The sequence below is a fragment of the Eurosta solidaginis genome, chromosome 4 (genome assembly GCF_040869045.1).
Source record: "Eurosta solidaginis isolate ZX-2024a chromosome 4, ASM4086904v1, whole genome shotgun sequence".
NCBI classification, from domain to species: Eukaryota; Metazoa; Arthropoda; class Insecta; order Diptera; family Tephritidae; genus Eurosta; species Eurosta solidaginis.
In genome coordinates, this window is record NC_090322.1 from 177,584,365 (window position 1) to 177,605,308 (window position 20,944).

General features: G+C 36.5%; 1 pseudogene; it reads right to left on the bottom strand.

The window, feature by feature from the left end:
• LOC137250715 (uncharacterized) overlaps positions 1–20,944 on the bottom strand; it is a 166,969-nt pseudogene that overhangs the window by 61,069 nt on the left and 84,956 nt on the right.

Consider the following 20,944-nt stretch of genomic DNA (forward strand, 5'->3'; position numbering starts at 1 on the left):
GTGATGTTATACGGGTCTCCTGCGATTCCAGTTGAGATGCAATACTTGTCTTCTGTTCTTCCAGTTGAGGTTCCATCTTGGATGTTATGCGTGTCTCCTGCGTTTCCAATTGTGATGACATGTTGGTAGATATTTGTGATGACATTTCGGACATTTGTGCCGATATTGCAGCCAATATCATGTTCAGGTCTGTGTTCGCCATTATCTGCGGTGTTTCATTTTTCTCTTCAATTTTTGCTGTTGTCTCGTCCCCATCAGGATAAAAGATATACTCGTCCACATCACTTCCTTCTGCTTCCATTGCCTCTCGTAGACGTGCCTGAAGTTCGAGTTTAACGCCGTTTGTATTCAATCCACGGCTCTGCAACTCCTTCTTTAGTTGCTGGATCTTCAATTCACTGAACTTTGCCATGTCCTTGTCGTCCTCTGGAATTTATTCAACAATTCCTCTTCTGACACCAATTGTAACGAATTTGCTTACAAATCCTCTTATTTGCCTTTTTGCTAAGTTCGAATCACTAAACTGTTGAATAAATAACTCCAATATTGAATAATGGAAAAATGACCTTTATTAAAGTACTTCACAATAACACTTATACTTCGCAATTAGCTGGCTTAATAATCAAACTGATAGCTTAAATGAAACTGACTTTCAAAATAATACTGCTATTGCTCGCTAGATATCGTCTTAATCGAAAACTGATTATAGCACCTCTACCGCTGGTGCTTTTATACTCTTTGATTTCCTCGTGGCATCTTCTGGGCGCTTCCAGAATTTACTTAGTTGCCGCCATATAATTATAACTACAGATGAACGTATATAGCTTCTCATATGCGTGTATTTGTGAGCGACACTTCAACAATTACAATTGCATACTTTTGGGAGCATCTTTTCTCTACTGCGTGTGCGTACATATGAGTAAACATAATGTTTTATTCGTTTATGTAGATACAAGTGATTGTCTGCTTTATTGTTGTTGTGACTTCATTTACTTAGCATCAGACTAGGGACGTGAGTTTCACCTGGTGTCACTCATATTCGTCACAATATTATATACTTCAACAACGTGACATCAGGACGGACAAGGCGACAGCTGTTTCGATTATACCTTGTAAATCTCTTCAAAGCCTTTTCTCCCGGGAGTGGGAGTCGAACTCGCACCCCTACGATTTTTCCCAAATTATTAAATAAATTATAAAATTAAAAAAATTGCTTCAAATAAATGTTTTCATACATTTAAAAAAAGCAATATGGGCAATCCCCGATTATTAAAAATCATACAAACAGACAAAATTGGTTAATTCGTTGTAGTTCTATAAATAGAACGAAAACAGCAACAAAAACCAAAGTTTCTTTGAAAACCGCCGTACCAAGCATAGCTTTAACACATAATTGCATACGAAGTATGCAATGTGTAAAAAGATTAAAATATGCAAAAAGAAGGCAATTGGGAAAGACTTCACAACAGGCATGACGTAGCTGAATGCGTTTACAACCATTTCAACTATCGTAGGGGTGCGAGTTCGACTCCCACTCCCGGGAGAAAAGGCTTTGAAGAGATTTACAAGGTATAATCGAAACAGCTGTCGCCTTGTCCGTCCTGATGTCACGTTGTTTAAATTTTTCCCAAATTATTAAATAAATTATAAAATTAAAAAAATTGCTTCAAATAAATGTTTTCATACATTTAAAAAAAAAGCAATATGGGCAATCCCCGATTATTAAAAATCATACAAACAGACAAAATTGGTTAATTCGTTGTAGTTCTATAAATAGAACGAAAACAGCAACAAAAACCAAAGTTTCTTTGAAAACCGCCGTACCAAGCATAGCTTTAACACATAATTGCATACGAAGTATGCAATGTGTAAAAAGATTAAAATATGCAAAAAGAAGGCAATTGGGAAAGACTTCACAACAGGCATGACGTAGCTGAATGCGTTTACAACCATTCCAACTATCGTAGGGGTGCGAGTTCGACTCCCACTCCCGGGAGAAAAGGCTTTGAAGAGATTTACAAGGTATAATCGAAACAGCTGTCGCCTTGTCCGTCCTGATGTCACGTTGTTTAAATTTTTCCCAAATTATTAAATAAATTATAAAATTAAAAAAAATTGCTTCAAATAAATGTTTTCATACATTTAAAAAAAAGCAATATGGGCAATCCCCGATTATTAAAAATCATACAAACAGACAAAATTGGTTAATTCGTTGTAGTTCTATAAATAGAACGAAAACAGCAACAAAAACCAAAGTTTCTTTGAAAACCGCCGTACCAAGCATAGCTTTAACACATAATTGCATACGAAGTATGCAATGTGTAAAAAGATTAAAATATGCAAAAAGAAGGCAATTGGGAAAGACTTCACAACAGGCATGACGTAGCTGAATGCGTTTACAACCATTTCAACTATCGTAGGGGTGCGAGTTCGACTCCCACTCCCGGGAGAAAAGGCTTTGAAGAGATTTACAAGGTATAATCGAAACAGCTGTCGCCTTGTCCGTCCTGATGTCACGTTGTTTAAATTTTTCCCAAATTATTAAATAAATTATAAAATTAAAAAAATTGCTTCAAATAAATGTTTTCATACATTTAAAAAAAAGCAATATGGGCAATCCCCCGATTATTAAAAATCATACAAACAGACAAAATTGGTTAATTCGTTGTAGTTCTATAAATAGAACGAAAACAGCAACAAAAACCAAAGTTTCTTTGAAAACCGCCGTACCAAGCATAGCTTTAACACATAATTGCATACGAAGTATGCAATGTGTAAAAAGATTAAAATATGCAAAAAGAAGGCAATTGGGAAAGACTTCACAACAGGCATGACGTAGCTGAATGCGTTTACAACCATTTCAACTATCGTAGGGGTGCGAGTTCGACTCCCACTCCCGGAGAAAAGGCTTTGAAGAGATTTACAAGGTATAATCGAAACAGCTGTCGCCTTGTCCGTCCTGATGTCACGTTGTTTAAATTTTTCCCAAATTATTAAATAAATTATATACTTCATATAAACTGTCATTTTAGCACCTTTTTTTACGGCTAAAAGCTTCAAAATTCATCAAATTTCATCAAATAGTTACGTTTACGTCATATATTGTTGAAATACGTGATTCGTAGTCATAGTTTTTACACGCAGACCACAAAAAACCTGAAACTTTGCATCCTCACACAAAGTACCTACCTGTTTTTTATTTTATATTTATCTTAAAAATCGTTTAGGTATGTAGTTCTGTTCTCTATATATTTCTTATCTTATACATCCGATTATTCGGAGATTACGAACGGGATAAGATTATTGTTCAGGCCAATTTGAAAGGTATGAAGTCTTCGGCAGCGGCGAAGACAGTACCGTTCTTACTTGTTTATTTTATATTTATCTTAAAAATCGCTTAGGCATGCACATCTGCTCACTATATAATTCTTATCTTATACAGCCGATTATTTGGATATTACGAATGGGATAAGATTATTGTTCAGCCCTATCTATGAAAGGTATGAAGTCTTCGGGACAGCCGAAGAAAATCCCGGCCTTACATGTTTTTAAATTGCAATGGACAAAACGCCGATAGTAAATTTCTAATAACCCTGTCACTTTCGATAGCAAATCTTTGATAAACATCTGTAACACTCCGATAACTTTTAGAAAACAAATCCCTTATTTTTCGATAAGTTGAACATTTTTTGATAAGTCAATAATTTTTCCATAACAAATCGAAAGCTTTTGATAACATGTCGATAACTTTTTGTTAAGAAATTTTATAACCCTTTTGATAATAAGTCGATAACTTTATGATAATAAATCGATAGTTTTCGTTGATAACTCGTTAATCTTTAGATTGCAAATGGACCAAACGTTGATAAAAAATTAGCAACATTCCGCTTTCGATAGCATATCTGTGATAAAAATCTGGTGACACTCCCGATAACTTTTAGAAAACAAATCCCTTATTTTGGATAATTTTTTTTAATAAATTGATAACATTTTGATAATAAATCTATAACTTTTCGATATAAGTCGTAAGCTTTTTGATAATAAGTCGATAAAAATTAAATAACTTTTGTTATTGATAGCAAATTTATTACATTGGTTCTACTTGAACCTGTTACTTAGTCGGCTGCCGCTCATCATCCCCATCTTTCTCTAATAGCCGGGCTATTCATTTCATAGCACAATTGTGCCCTCTCAATTCACACGCATATGATTCGCTCTGTCTTCGTTAATTGAGTTAGTCGTCACTTGGCACTTGGCGTAGCAACATCAGTGGTGGGTATCGGCTGATCGGTATCAAAATATGTATGAAAAATTATGCGCGATACATATGCTTGTTGTTAGCTCGTTGCTTGCTAGTAAGCGGCTAAATGAAAAATCAATTCACCCACACGACCATCGCGATGATTGCGCTCTCACTAATACAATTGCACTTTCATTTTTGAATAGCCCTGCTCTATAGCTACGTATCTCCGTTACGTAGTGTGTGCTTTTAACTCAAGCAACAATTTAGTTTGTATTGAGAGCAAAGTAAGTGGAATCTCTACTCTACTTTTTTTGCTACGCCAATTTTCAACGAAACCCAATTTACCTACTACTTAGTTTGTATTGAGAGCAAAGTAAGTGGAATCTCTACTCTACTTTTTTTGCTACGACCCAATTTTCAACGAAACCCAATTTAACTACTACTTATCCGCACCTAAATTGTTTGCGAAGTTCAGACCATTCGCCAAGTACTACAAAGTACACAACACTACTCGCGGGCTTTGCGGTATTAGTGTATAGAAAATAGCGCCAATTTCCCTTTGAAAACAACCAAGTCTTTTTTCTTCTTAGCCTCCATGGGTGCTATTTCCGATAAACATAAATAACCAATATGTGCTGACTCAACTATTTTTTGGCATCATATTAAAATTGTTTCCGCAATATTGTATTTTCGACGTTATAAATCGAAAGAATGCATTGTTCCTGTCACGCAAAAGTAGGCGTTTCACACATTTTTTATTGAACGAAAAATATATTCCAAAGATTTTGGCTCACCTTCACCTTCATCACTGCTTCTTGAACAAAATACTTCAAAACTGCAAAATTGCATATGTGAGGGATATATCCATACATGTTGTGTACAAATACATACATACACATACGTATGGACTATTTGTATGGACTTTGACAAGAATATATTGTGACGAATATCATCTCTAAGCCGATAATAAGCAGTCACTTGTATCTACATAAACAAATCAATCACTATGTCTACACATATGTACATACAGCAGCGGAGAGGTACTCACAAAAGTATGCAATCATCAGCAACGTAGTTCTCACACATACACATGCATATTTCTGAGATACTTACAAAAGTATGCAATCTTCAGCGAACTTGTAAACTCTAGAAGAAGAAACGCCTAGAAGTATGCGAACGAGGAAACCGAAGAGTATAAAAGAGCGCAAGCTGGGCAATCATGTAATCAGTTTGATTTAAGCACGCTATTGGTTGTGAAGTGTTATTGCGAAGTACTTTCAAGTAGTCTAATAAAGACCATTTTTGCATTATTGAATATTGGAGTTATTTATTCAACAGTTTAGCGATTCGAACAAATAAACAAAAAAATTATTACCTGGTGTAGCTTATACAGAAATCGTAAAATGTACTCGTCGTAGAAAAAACCAACCTAATGAAGGAAATGCTCCAGAAGTCCAGGAGTAGAATTTTCGCCTCGCTATGATTTTAGGACAAGCGGTTTCCTCGAAATCATCGACAATCTTCACAATGAAATCAAACGACGTGCGAGAGTGTATATGGAAGACGACTTACCACTGTTCAAACGTGTTGAATTTGTGCTCAGATAAAATGATTTGAAACAAATTCTGAGATAGTGCGTTTAGGAATAAAACGCTCAAATACGGCGCTCTCCAAACAATTTCTGATATAACGACAAACCAATGTCTTTATCATTCCACTAGACATTAGCGGTGTTTTTTTACACGTATATACGTCTACGTTTGCAGGTAAAAAAAAACGCTTATCCTCACTTAAATAATGTTAAGAGACCCATCTAGCGGCAACTAGCTACAGAACATGTTCCGAGAAGCGGAGACACACGCATCTTTTGGCCGTAGCGTATACCCTATAGCTGAATCGGTTGCGGTGAATAGTGGACACACCATTTGTAGAGGTTATTATAGAGGTGAAACATAGACACATATTTCAGTTGCATCTGAGTATAATGCGTATTGAATTTTAGGAGTATTAATTTTCTGCGCAGCAATTTCAAAAGAGTAGATAAAGTTTAAAACGCTTAGCAGTCCATATAAAGTACTTGTAAAAAAACAGCTATTTAGTAAAAAAGTTATAATTTCCCCATAACCATTTGCCATTTACAAAATGGTGGTATGTACTACTAATATACTACTTAAGGTACTTTTCTACTACAACTTTCGTTGAAGGGTATTGAATTATTCTCCGATTTCCTTGCTTCTTAAAAGCTACCCCTCCTGATATTTAAATTTGGGAGTCTTAAAGCTCTGCTGACATTAAAGAACAAATTGAATCATAAACATGTACTACGATTATATTACTGACATCTGATAGCTTTTACCTTTAATGTTCATTTCTGTATCTACTGATAATAATCTACTGAGTAAATTGTCACATAAAAGCAATCTCTTCAACATTAAGCGTAATAGTGGGCAATCATTTTTAATTAGCAACTATGTTGATTACATAACAGAAAATATTACACGCATATTGTACCAATTGAGAGTCTATGTACCAAAAATATTTTAGCTACATCTTCAAACGAATATTTTAATAATTTCGTGTGGATGTATACTTATTACATAAAGGTATCCTATTTCAAAATACGACATTTCCATTTTTTTTCTACTCACCATAATAGTTATGTTGTTTTGGCTGTGATTGCTGTATTTGTTGCGTACACTGATTTTGTTGTTGATTGATTATATCACTTTTTGCTTGCGTACGACTTGACATTGCATAATGATCATCACTAATAGAGCAACTTCCTATACTGAGTGAACGACGATGGCAACGCAAAGACATTCTTAAATTAAAACCTGCTAAAATGGTTGGTTGAACAGTTGCCACTGCTGTAACGGCTGCTGTTGCTCTTCTTGTACTGCTTGTCACTGTGGCAATTGACTCCAATGTACTACCGGTGTTGTCAACGTTACACTTATTACTTGTGGTATTGTTGCATGCCGCATGACCACCAAAAATTAAATCACGTGCAGCTCGCATGCCAACATACAATGTACGTGTGATGAGAATATAGGCGACACACAGAATAAATAATGGCAGCACAAGCAACACCAATACTAAGAATATATTATATGAACGCTCATACACCATTGTATCCTCGGGCCATTGTTCGCGACATTTACGTAAGCCTGTGGACGACACATTTACATATATTTACACATATGATGAATATAATGCAATAAAGAGGAAAGGGGCATTAAGTGAGAAGACGGTAAATTTAGTTATAGAAGATCTATTATGTAAATAGGCAAGTGAAATGGGAGGAGAAAATAAAGGAAAGGAAAACAAGTAAAGGTGTTTAAGTTCGGGTGTCAACGAGCATTATATAATCAGCGTGAGCTTCAATAGTACATTTCATTTCAGATAAATTACTTTTCTACATAACACGTGGCACCGCCCGTTTAAAAAAATTTCTCCGCATTTCCTCTTACAATAAAACTTGATAAGTGAAATATCATAATTTAAAACTAATTTTTGCTAAGTTATGGCTTATTATTCTAGTCTACGACCCTTTTAAACTTGTTTTATATCAAAGTTTCTGTGGTCTTTAACCGATCCCGTCCATTTTTACTAGAAATATTCTCTGATATAAGGAAAATATATGTACACAATTTCCTTACGATATGTTAATTTTTCTTCGAGTTATGGCTCCCGAAACATAGAAAATTGCTTAGTCATAAAAGGGGCGGTGCCAAACCCATTTTCAAAAATTTTAGTATTTTCCAATTTACTGTTATAATTCAATTTAGAAAGTAAATTTCTATTGCTACAAAGCTTTTTTTCGCTTAGATATAGCTTATTATTTTCGCCTACGACCCTTTTAAACATCTTTTATATAAAAGTGGGCGTGGTCCTTAACCGATCTCGTCCATTTTTTCTAGAAATATTTCCTGCTACAGCAAAAATGTTTGTACCAAATTTTATTACGATCCGTAAATTTTTCTTCGAGTTATATCTCACGAAACATAGAAAATTGCTTAGTCATAAAATGGGCGGTGCCACGCCCATTTTTTTTTTAAATTTGAAGTTTTTCCTATTTACTGTTATAAATGCCGACAGAGGAGAAAGACAATGAGGTAAAAGACACTTTTTATGAACAATTAGAACGCACATACGAGCGCTGCCCCCGTCATGATATAAAAGTCGTGCTTGGCGACTTTAACGCCAGGGTGGGCAAAGAAGGTGTTTTTGGCCCTACAGTCGGAAAGTTCAGCTTACACAATGAAACTTCTCCTAACGGACTGAGGCTGGTTGACTTTGCCGGTGCTCAAAACATGGTCATATGCAGCACGAGGTTTATGCATAAAAAGATACATCAAGCTACATGACTGTCTCCTGATCGAAATACTTGCAATAACATCGATCACGTTGCGATAGACGGGCGGCATGCCTCCAGTGTTTTAGATGTGCGCACGATCCGAGGACCTAAAATCTACTCGGACCATTATCTCGTTGCAGCCAAAATACGCACCAGCCTCAACGCGGATAAAACTAAGGAACAAAAAACACAAGGAAAGCTAGACGTCGAAAAGCTTCAATCACAACAGACTGCCAATGATTTCGCAACTCGACTCTCACACCTGCTCCCTGAGAGCATAACTCATCCTGAAGGAATACAGGAGCAGTGGGGGAAATATCTCCAAAGCACTTCGTAGTGCCGCTGAGGAAAAAATTGGTTACCGGCGGCCACGAAAAAACAACTGGTACGATGAAGAATGCCGCGTTGCAACCGAAAGAAAAGACGCCGCCTACAGGGCTACGTTAAAAGCGAGCGCGACAAGACGAGTGTGTGAACGCTATCGTGAGTTGAAAAGGGAAGCGAGACGGCTTTTCAGGAAGAAAAAAGCACAAGCAGAAAGGCGTGAGTGCGAGGAGCTTGAGCTGCTAGCCACCAGGAATAACGCCCGAAAATTTTACCAAAAAATACGGCGACAGACGGAAGGTTTTAACACTGGGGCAAACTCCTGTACGAACGAAAACGGCGACCTTGTAACTGATGTCCAGAGAGTGCTTAGATTATGGAGGCAGCAATTCACCGCGCAGAGATGAAGAACCCGATCCCGCAATCGATGATGATGGAATATGTGTCCCCCCGCCCGATTATGATGAAGTTAGAATAGCAATAACCAGACTGAAAAACAACAAGGCCGTGGGCGCAGATGGAATGTCTGCGGAGCTACTCAAGTACGGCGGCGAGGAGTTGGTAAGGCGCATGCAGCAGCTTCTTAGCAAAATATGGGCGGACGAGTGCATCACCGATGGTTGGAATCTAAGTGTTCTTTGCCCAGTCCACAAGAAGGGGATACTGCAAAATGCACCAACTATCGTGGAATCAGCCTTCTTAATATCGCATATAAGGTCCTTTCAAGTGTATTGTGCGAAAGATTGAAGCCCACCGTGAACCGGCTGATTGGACCTTATCAGTGCGGCTTCAGACCTGGTAAATCTACCATCGACCAGATTTTTACAATGCGCCAAATCTTGGAAAAAAACCCGTGAAAAGAGAATCGACACACATCACCTCTTCGTCGACTTTAAAGCCGCCTTCGACAGCACGAAAAGGAGCTGCCTATATGCTGCTATGTCTGAATTTGGTTTCACCGCAAAACTTATACGGCTGTGCAAAATGACGTTGAGCAACACCATCAGCTCAGTCAGAATTGGGAAGGACCTCTCCGAGCCGTTCGAAACTAAACGAGGTTTCAGACAAGGTGACCCCCTATCGTTCGATTTCTTTCATTTGATGCTGGAGAAAATTATACTAGCTGCAGAACTTAACCGCACTGGAACAATATCTATAAAAGCTTGCAGTTACTGGCCTATGCTGATGACATTGATATAATCGGCCCGCGCCGTTAGATCTGCTTACTCCAAACTGGAAAAAGAAGCGGTAAAGATGGGTTTGATGGTGAACGAGGACAAAACGAAGTACCTGCTGTCATCGAGCAAAGAGTCAGCGCATACGCGCCTTGGCAACCACGCTACTGTTGACAGCCATAATTTCAAAATAGTAAAAGACTTCGTTTATTTGGGAACCAGCATCAAAACTAGCAACAACATCAGCACTGAAATCCAGCGAAGAATCAATCTTGCCAATAAATGCTACTTTGGACTAGGTAGGCAATTGAAAACTAAAGTCCTCTCTCGGCGAACGAAAATCATACTCCACAAGTCACTTATCTTATCCGTCCTGCTATATGGGGCAGAAGTATGGACCATGACAACAGCAGATGTAGCGGCTTTGGGAGTGTTCGAAGGAAAAGTTCTTCGAAAGATTTATGGACCTCTACGCGTTGGCGATGGCGAGTACGGAAGAATATTTAATGATGAGCTGTACGAGGTATACGCAGACATCAACATAGTCCAGCGAATTAAAACGCAGCGGCTGCGCTGGCCAGGCCATGATATGCGAATGAAAGATGATACTCCGGCCAAGAAAGTGTTTCTATCGGAACCCGCCTATGGAAGCAGAGGTCGAGGCCGGCCCCCACTTCGTTGGAAGGACCAGGTGGAAAACGATTTAAACTCTCTTGGTGTGACCAATTGGGTTGGTGGAGCGAAGGAGTGAATGGCGCGCCTTGTTGGACGGCCATAACTGTTTAGACGGTTCAGCGCCAATTAAGTAAGTAAGTAAGTTATAAATGCACTTGGGAAATGAAATACCATTGATATAAAGCTCTTTTTTGCAAAGATGGCGACCATCGTGGTGTGATGGTAGCGTGCTCCGCCTACCACACCATATGCCCTGGGTTCACACCCCGGGCAAAGCAACATCAAAATCTTTGAAAAAAGGTTTTTCAATTAGAAGAAAATTTTTCTAAGCCGGGTCGCCCCTCGGCAGTGCTTGGCAAGCGCTCCGGGTGTATTTCTGCCATGAAAAGCTCTCAGTGAAAACTCATCTGCCTTGCAGATGCCGTTCGGAGTCGGCATAAAATATGTAGGTCCCGTCCGGCCAATTTGTAGGGAAAATCAAGAGGAGCACGACGCAAATTGGAAGAGAAGCTCGGCCTTAGATCTCTTCGGAGGTTACCGCGCCTTACATTTATTTTTTTATTTTTTTTTATAGCTAATTTTATTCGTCCACGGCCCTTTTAAAAATCTTTTATATAAAAGTGGGCGTGGTCCTTAACCGATTTCGTTAATTTTTCTTCGAAGTATGCGTTATATTAGAAGCAACCTCTCTGCCTAATTTGATTACGATAGGTTTAACGATTTTTGATTTATGATTAATTATATTTGTAAAATTGATTTTATCACAAGTGGGCGGCACCACGCCCATTTTCAAATTTGTTTTCAATTTTTTAACAAAGAGTCTCAATATCAGTCCACATGTCAAATTTCAACATTCTAGGTGTATTATTTACTAAATAATCAGTTTTTTTGTGTTTTCCAAAAGTTATATATATAAAAAGTGGGCGCGGTTATCATCCGATTTCGCTCATTTTCAATACCAATCTATTCTGGGTCCAGATAAGCTCGTGTACCAAATTTTGTGCAGATATCTCAATATTTACTCAAGTTATCGTGTTAACGGACAGACAGACGGACGGACGGACGGACATGGCTCAATCAAATTTTTTTCGATACTGATGATCTTGATATATGAAAGTTTATATCTATCCCGACTCCTTTATACCTGTACAACCAACCGTTACCCAATCCAAGTTAATATACTCTGTGTGCAAAGCACTCTGAGTATAATAAAGGAAAGGAAATCAAAGGAATGGAAAGAAAAAAAACAAGGAAGAATAACTGAGGAAGGAAAGATACTATTGTTGTATGTGGTATATTTAGTGACCACTGCAGTGGTTCAATTTCAATCACTTGGCGAACTCTAGTATACAAAATTTTGGATTTCAGATCTAGCTAAACTGGATCTTTGGTAAAAAAACTGATAAAGTATTTTGTGACTTCATAATTTTTTCAGTTACGGCTTGATTTTTTTTAAGTCAATTCGTGGACCACCAATTACCTTGCTCCAAAAATCATCCGAGAAATTTTTTTGGCGGTAAAGTTGAACTGGCAGTCAATAAAGATCTCGCATATACTGAATATGTCCATAGTGTTACCAGAATTCGTTTGACGACCAAACGGAAGAACATCAATCAGGTGTCATGATTTACGTTATAGAATTACTCTGTTCTCTTGGCAAATATTAGCAGTTTTATAGGACCTAGCTTAATTGCTGCCTCGAGCTCTTGCAACTCTGCCGCCCCTAGTATATATTGGCGCGATTATATCTGAAGCACCTTTTATCCAGAATTTCTGCTGTTCTCTTCACGGCAACAATTTCTGCATGAAAGGCATTGCAGTGATCAAGCAGCCTGTACTTATTTCTGGATCTACACAGTAAACAATAGCCCCGACCCCTTCCGTTAGTTCGGAACTATCTGTATACACGTATATAGTATTTTATGCCATTCCCGAGCCTTTGCCCTTTGGCTATATTCTGGCCCCAACATTTCGACATTGCATTAGTGAGAGGAAAATACACACAGACAGCGCTACATAAGGCGGTGCGATGTGTGGAGAAAACACTTAGGCATAAACAATTCACTCTTGCCCTGTTTGTTGATGTGGAAATTGCTTTCAACAACGTAAGAACTGACGTGATGGCATCACCAAAATTAGACACAAATGGTGTGAAGGTGGTGGCATACCCTTTCGATGTGACGATCCTGGTTTCCAATCCCGTTAGTGATAAGAGCAATAATGGACTAATGTTTTCACAACTAAGGATGTGGCTTTCGAATAAATCCGAAGAAGACTTCTCACTGGGAAGTAAACGCTACCCGCTTTTAAATTGCCAGGGCTTAACGGCAAGATACTAACCCAGTTTAGTTGTACCAAGTTTCTGAGTCTAACAGTCGATTTAAAATCATGGGTCATCAAAAATTTAAAGTGATTGGCTTTACATACTCAATGAGAGTCTAATTGTCCGCATCGATCAGAGGGTGTGGAAGGCCTGCATGTTGCTGTTATTGTTGTAGCAGTGATTCCCCCACCCAATAGGTGCGATCGCTCACAAATTGTCATCAATATCTTTTAACTGGACTCCAAGGAAACTTGCTGGGGCCTAGAGACCAAAGAAATATGGGTTTAATTTTAAATGAAAAGATGGTTGGTGTCATGTGGGCACACGATACAAGTGGGTCATACATTCGGTATGTCGGGATTGATACTGGATAAGTAAGAATTAAGCCTATTACATTGTCAAGATCAAAGTTGGGCTAAAGTGACGTATGCCTCCTTGGGGAAGTTGCTTTCCTCAGTTGCGAGCTTAGGGGTGGGGTGAACGGGGCAATTGTTGACGTAGTGATTTGATGACTTTTTGTGGATCTCTCTGAGAGCCTTTTTGTGCTTCTTTTTTTCACACGGGTTTCTGTGTTTTCTGTGCCTGTAAGGCGAAGTTTTGTAAGAGGCAGTCGTGCGACCACCGCGGACGTATGTTTCGATAGTGTTATGGAAAGCTCTTAGTAAGAACTTCAACTTGCCCCACGGCAGATTTAGACCCATATTTAACCTGCTTCCGATATACATACATATACGTATATATACGTACTATGTAAGTCGAAAATAGATGATCACCCCCAAAAATGCAGCTAAAATGCGTTGTTAGTACTATAATTCCAAGTAGGAATGTTTGAAAGAGGTGCATTATTCCAGCTTATAATGGCAAACTAATCTACACCACCACTTGAGACAATTGCGTCGCCAATGGCCCTGGCGCGACCTCAAAAAAGTTAGAAAACCACTGCCATTTAGGAACATACAAGAATTGATCGTTTTAAGTTTTTAATATAAAGAAGTAAGGGAGTCTAAGTTCGGGTGTAAGTGAAAATTTTATACTCAGCGTGAGTTTCAATTGTACAGTTCATTTCGGATAAATAACTTTTTCGAATTTTGTTGCAAGGCAGTTTTTTTAGGCTCTCGAAATGTTGGGTAATGCTTGAAATGCATGGCACTGCCCATAAAAAAATGTCTCCCAATTTCCTCTTACAATAAAACTTGACAAGTGAAATATCATTGATACAATACTATTTTTCGCTAAAATTTAGGATTCTTGTTTAAGATCCTTTTAAACTTCATTTATATAAAAGAAGGCGTGGTCTTTAACCGATCCCTTCCATTTTTACTAGAAATATTTCCTGCCACAAGGAAAATATGTATACCCAATTTTATCACATGTTATTAATTGTTCTTCGAGTTATGGCTCCCGAAACAAAAAAACTGCTTAGTCAAAAAAGGGGAAGTGTCACGCCCATTTTCAAAAATTTTAGTGTTTTCTTACTCTCTGTTATAATTCTATTTAGAAAATGAAGTATCTTTAATATAATGCTCTTTTTTGCAAAGATTTAGCTTATTTTATTCAACCACGGCCCTTCTAAAAATATTTTGTATAAAAGTGGGTGTAATCCTTAAACGGGTTCGTTAATTTTTCTTTGAAACATTCTTTATATTGAAGGCAAGCTCTCTGTCAAATTTTGTTACTATAGGCTTGACGGTTTGTGTAATACTACTACTTTTCTATATACAATTTTTTAAAAACCTAGCAAACAAAAAGATATACATATCTTTTTATCATGGCATATCATGTCAAAATAATGTCAACATAATGACAAAAAAATTCAAATTAGAGTTTGTGCATAATTACTTATTGTTACTGAACTATAATAATTCTGAAGAGGAAGAAATTTTACAACAGATTTCATTCCTAAAGTAGTGGATATACTGAAATATATCTACACCAAGGTGAGTTGGCAACCGTACTTAAAAATTTCAATAGAAATGCGGAGTAAAATACCTTTTGTTTGATACACATATTGACATATCTCCTGTAATGCCAAAAAATTATCCCGGGTCCATCCGAAACCGGGCCCGGTCCTTAGTAATTCTGCGCGGAACACCGTGAATTTACTGTCAAATATTTCCTTTCATAATAATGAAGTGAGACAACCACTTTTTAAGCAGACATAACTGCTGTTTTAATTTTGGCCAGCTAGATTGATCAAACCCATCCGTGGAGCGGACGGACGGACGGACGGACGGACTTTTCAACCTCAGCATTTTGATATATGGAAGTCCATATTTATCTCGATTCACTTTTGCCGTTACGATCAATCGTTATGTTACCAAAGTTAATATAAGCTGTGTGCAAAGCGCGTTGAGTATAAAAATGGAAATATCCATGACGCGAATCATTAAATTTCAAGTGACGTAACTACATAGTTTATTAGAACATATTTTGCACATTTATAATATAAATATGTACACATATAAAAAAGCATCCAGTTCAATGCTATTTATTTCTTTAGTAAACAAATTTTAATATTAAATTTTCTTTCTTAAAAAAAAATTTTACTTCAATTCAGTCACTCATTTCATCGTTAATTTCTCTGTTTTGCATTTCTCTCTTTTTACTTATTTCATTCATGTTTCTTGGTAAAGAGGAATTAAATCTTTGTTATGCAAGCTAAGTAATGGCACTTAGTAGATGAGCAGCTAAGAAAAGACCGTCCTTGTATTATATTAAGTCAGCGAAGTGTTTTGTTGATTATAGTCTGATTCATGCTTATGTCATGTCTGATTCATATCTCATGTCTTTGTCCGTTTTTTTTTTCTCTGCCTCATCTCGCATTTTCCTTGGCATCTGCGAGTGTATGAAGGTAAGAAAAGAAATTAGTAGGCTCCTCTGGCAATAGGCCTTTTTTCTTTTCTATGCTTGCTGCTTAAATTGCATGACTACTAATTAGGGTACCTTTTGGTAACGTACGTAATTAGTCAGAGCGGACATAGCAGCAAAACTAGCAACACAGGTATATGCGCATAAATATTAGGGTGAGCCAAATATAATTGTCATTTTTTATTGAATGGCCTCGGAAACACTTTTTGCTAAGTAAGGGATACTGTCATCTCTAAGCCTATACTAAGCAGTGACTTGTATGTACATAAACAAATCAATCATTATGTCTACACATTCATATATATGAGATGCTCACAAAAGTAGGCAATCATTTGTGCAAGTATCACTCACATATACACGCGCATATGAGAAGCTATAAACGTGCATCTGTAGTTATAGCTGGTGAGTTTATAGCTGGTAAACAAGTGGTAAATTCTAGAAGAAGAAACGCCTAGAAGTATGCGAACGAAACATCACAGAGTATAAAATGAGTTAAAGCTGAGTAAGCAGTAATCCGTTTGATTTAAGCAAGCTATTGGTTGTGAAGTATCAGTGTTATTGTGAAGTACTGGCCTTTATCATTTTGCATTATTGAATATTAGAGTTATTTATTCAACACTTTAGCGATACGAACGTTAGTAGAAGGTGTAAAATAAGCGGAGTTTCCCTAAACTCGATACAATATGAGTACCATACTCCACGTCACACAGAGCAAACGTGTTAAGAAAACTCTGTAACCTTGAAGACGATTGCCGTAGAGCAATCGAAATATATCGGGTTTTTGAAAAAAGAAGCAATTGTGTTTAATTTATAAAACACGGACCTCGAGCCAGCAAAACAGGACAGTTGGTTACAATATGTTTGAATGTGAGAAATATACTCATTGCAAATTTTCAATTTTTATTTAAGTCTTAAAACAAAACGACTAAAATTTTTACTTAAAAGGTTCCCTTTGCCATGTGTCATATATGATTCATGTTAGCAATTTTGTACCGTGTCCGATACGCTCGGTATCATACATGAGCAACCTTAGATATACCTTATACCATGGAAATTACTTAAACGTGATGAGCTGTTTCAGGTTTTCGTATGGGACGTGGCTGTATAGACTTTGTAAACTGTAAACTTAAAAAACTTTGGTGATTTTCAAATACTTCCTAAAAATTCGTCAAAATGTGTCACATTTTTTTTTGTTGGTTTTGAATATTTTTTTTACTAGAGGAATATCGCAATATCTCAGATACCAGCTCAAAAACAGCTTATCTCAAAATTGTTTTAAAAATGCGGCCTTTTACAAGATTTGTTCCAAGAATACCTTGTTTCAGGGTTCGGTTAAAGAATTGTTTTTCATAAACGAGTTTTGTATAGGATAATTTCAGCACCCTTGAGGACTGATTTAAGGGTCTTTTTTCTAAGTGTTATCTATTTGATTAGAAACCGGTGAGCCGACAAAAAGATTGTTGTCGATTACAAACCGATAACACTTCTAAATAACTTGTCGATAATAAATCGATAACGGGCATTCAAGGCCTAATTTAGTACAAAAAATAAAACATTTTGCCGTATTGCTTAATATGAGCTACTGAAAAAAGTAACAACTTATTTTGGCTGCCAGTTCGAATCAAGATTTGTTCCAAAAACACATTTTCTTACGGTTCGTTTGAAGAAATTCTATCATAAACGTGCTTCGTATAGGATCTTTTCAGAGCCCATAACAGATCATGTAAGTATCTTTTTAGAAGTGTTATCGCATTTATGATGACAAACTGATGATCCGACGGTAAGATTGTTGTCGGTAACAGAGCGATAATATTTCAATAACAACCCGATAACTTATCAATAACACACCGGTAGTAATTCGATAACAAACCGATCACAAGCAGATAACTTGTCAATAACAAATCGGCACCGCTCCGATAACGACTCGATAACTTTCCATTTACAAATCGTTAATTTTTAGAGAAAAAATAATTTAATTTTCAGTAAGGATCATTAAATTTTCGGTAACACAACGATAACCCATAGATAAGGAATTGATAACACTCGATTACGAAACCCTAATTTTCTATAACATGCCGATAACTCTTCATTAGCGAATCTGTACCACTTCGACTACAAACCGATAACTTTCCGATTAAAAATCAATATTTTTTAGGGAACAAATTGTTAAGTTTTCTATAAGAAATCGTCAAACTTTAATAACAAACCTATGAATTATCGACAAATATCGGCAACAAATCGACGAAAAACCAATATCGTCGATGACTTTTTTGTATCGTTGACAAATTTATAATATTTCAATATCAAGTCAATCATGCGTGCATCTACACGTCGTCTATAGAACGCCGGTAACAAACTGATAGCAAATGGATAGCAAATCGATAACTTGATTACTCATCGATGACGGTTTTTATCAATAATAAACATTACAATATTAATAAAATTCGGTTCCTTTCGGTTTCGTTTTAGGTTTCTCATCTTTCCTTTAGTTTTTGTAGAACATTAATATTTGAAACTTGTTTGACAGTAGTTCCTTCGAAAAATTTTGGTTGCTTTTGACCTTTCATATCTTCGAACCGCTAAGATGAATTAAAAAAGTGTCCTCTTGAGTTCAATTGAATATTGGGAAAAATCGGCTGATCGATATTTTAGCGATAACATCTAATAATTTTCCAACAAGCGTATCCGTCCCATTGTTATTAAAAGCAGATATCTGGTAAGAATATTTTTGAGGTGAGCAAACTTTGATTTATTTTTAGGGCCACTCTAATGCATAGGAATGTACATGAAATGAAGATACAAGGTTTCTGAGTAAATTATTAAGTACTAGCAGGGTACCCGACGTTGTTCGGGATGCGTATTTATATTAAAGTGGCCCTTATTTTTTTTATTTTTATTTTATTTAGTGTATGTGTACGACAACCAATCGCACACCTACCAAAGCATCGCAGTACACACGAAAACTTTGCGCCACCTGTCAGCGAATAGATAAACCGAATTACACCAAAAGGTTTGAGTCCCTGATTAACGCGTGTAAAAGGTTTAAAATCTTAGCTAAAAGTATTTCATATTGTTGGTAAATTTAAAGATTTTGGAGCAAATACATTTTGACCGATAACTCAGTTATCGATTAATTTATCGAAATATCACAAAATTCAAATGAAATCTGTGACCTTCCTCTATTTTTTGATACCCATATTGTACGCATATTTAGAGGTTTTAGGTAACCTCATTTTAACCGATTATCATAATATGGCAACGTGAAATAATTTTTTTTGGTACGCCACTGTATCTATTCATGAATTTGATTTTTAATTTATATGAAGCTGAAAAAAACTTTGCAAAGGCGTTCTTTGATATTTGTTTGGAAACTAAGTGTATTTTCCTTCGTTTTTCAAAAAAAAAAATCCTTAAAAGTAGCTTAATTATAGCTTAAACAACTATATCTTTTTTGTTTCTCACGCGATTTTAATGAAATAAGTTCTAGATTCCCTTCTGGATTACAGGCTATCCATCTGTGAAAGTCTCATAAAAATCCATTCGTTAGTTTCCGAGATTATCGATATCATACAGACAAACAGACAAACCGACAAACAGACAAACAGAAAAAAGTGGTGCCGATGGATTCTACGACATTCCAAACGTCAAGTACACTCATTTTTTTTTAGAAATCTTGGATGTACAGACACGATTTTCTAGAGATTTATTATAGTATAGATTAAACAACTATATCTTTTCTGTCTCTCATGCGATTTTAATGAAATAAGTTCTAGATTCCCTTCTGGATTACAGGATATCCATCTGTGAAAGTCTCATAAAAATCTATTTGTTAGTTTCCGAGATTATCGATATCATACAGACAAACAGACAAACCGACAAACGGACAAACAGAAAAAAGTGGTGCCGATGGATTCTACTACATTCCAAACGTTAAGTACACTCATTTTTTTTTTAGAAATCATGGATGTACAGACACGATTTTCTAGAGATTTATTATAGTATAGATAGAAGGATAGATAGAAGATAGATAGATAGATTGTAGGCAAATTTATAGATTTTGGAGCAAAAACATTTTGACCGATAACTCAGTTATCGATTAATTTATCGAAATATCACAAAATTCAAATGAAACCTGTGATCTTCCTCTATTGTTTGATGCCCATATTGTACGCATAGTTAGAGGTTTTAGGTAACTTCATTTTAACCGATTATCGTAATATGGGAGCGTAAAATAATTTTTTTTTGCTACGCTACTGTATCTATTCATGAATTTGATTTTTAATTTATATGAAATTGAAAAAAAAAACTTTGCAAAGGCATTCTTTGATATTTGTTTGGAAACTAAGTGTATTTTCCTTCGTTTTTCAAAAAAAAAAATCCTTAAAAGTAGCTTAATTATAGCTTAAACAACTATATCTTTTTTGTTTCTCACGCGATTTTAATCAAATTAGTTCTAGATTCGCTTCTGGATTACAGGGTATCCGTATGTGAAAGTCTTATAAAAATCCAATCGTTAGTTTCCGAGATTATCGATATCATACAGACAAACAGACAAACAGAAAAAAGTGGTGCCGATGGATTCTACGACATTCCAAACGTCAAGTACACTCATTTTTTTTTTTTAGAAATCTTGGATGTACAGACCCGATTTTCTAGAGATTTATTATAAAAAAAAAAAAAAATAAATGTAAGGCGAGATAACCTCCGAAGAGATCTAAGGCCGAGCTTCTCTTCCAATTTGCGTCGTACTCCTATTGATTTTCCCTACAAATCGGCCGGAAGGGACCTACATGTTTTTATACCGACTCCGAACGGCATCTGCAAGGGAGATGAGTTTTCACTGAGAGCTTTTCATGGCAGAAATACACCCGGAGTGCTTGGAAAACACTGCCGAGGGGCGACCCCGCTTAGAAAAATTTTCTTCTAATTGAAAAACCTTATTTCTAAAATTTTGATGTTGCTTTGCCCGAGGTTTGAAC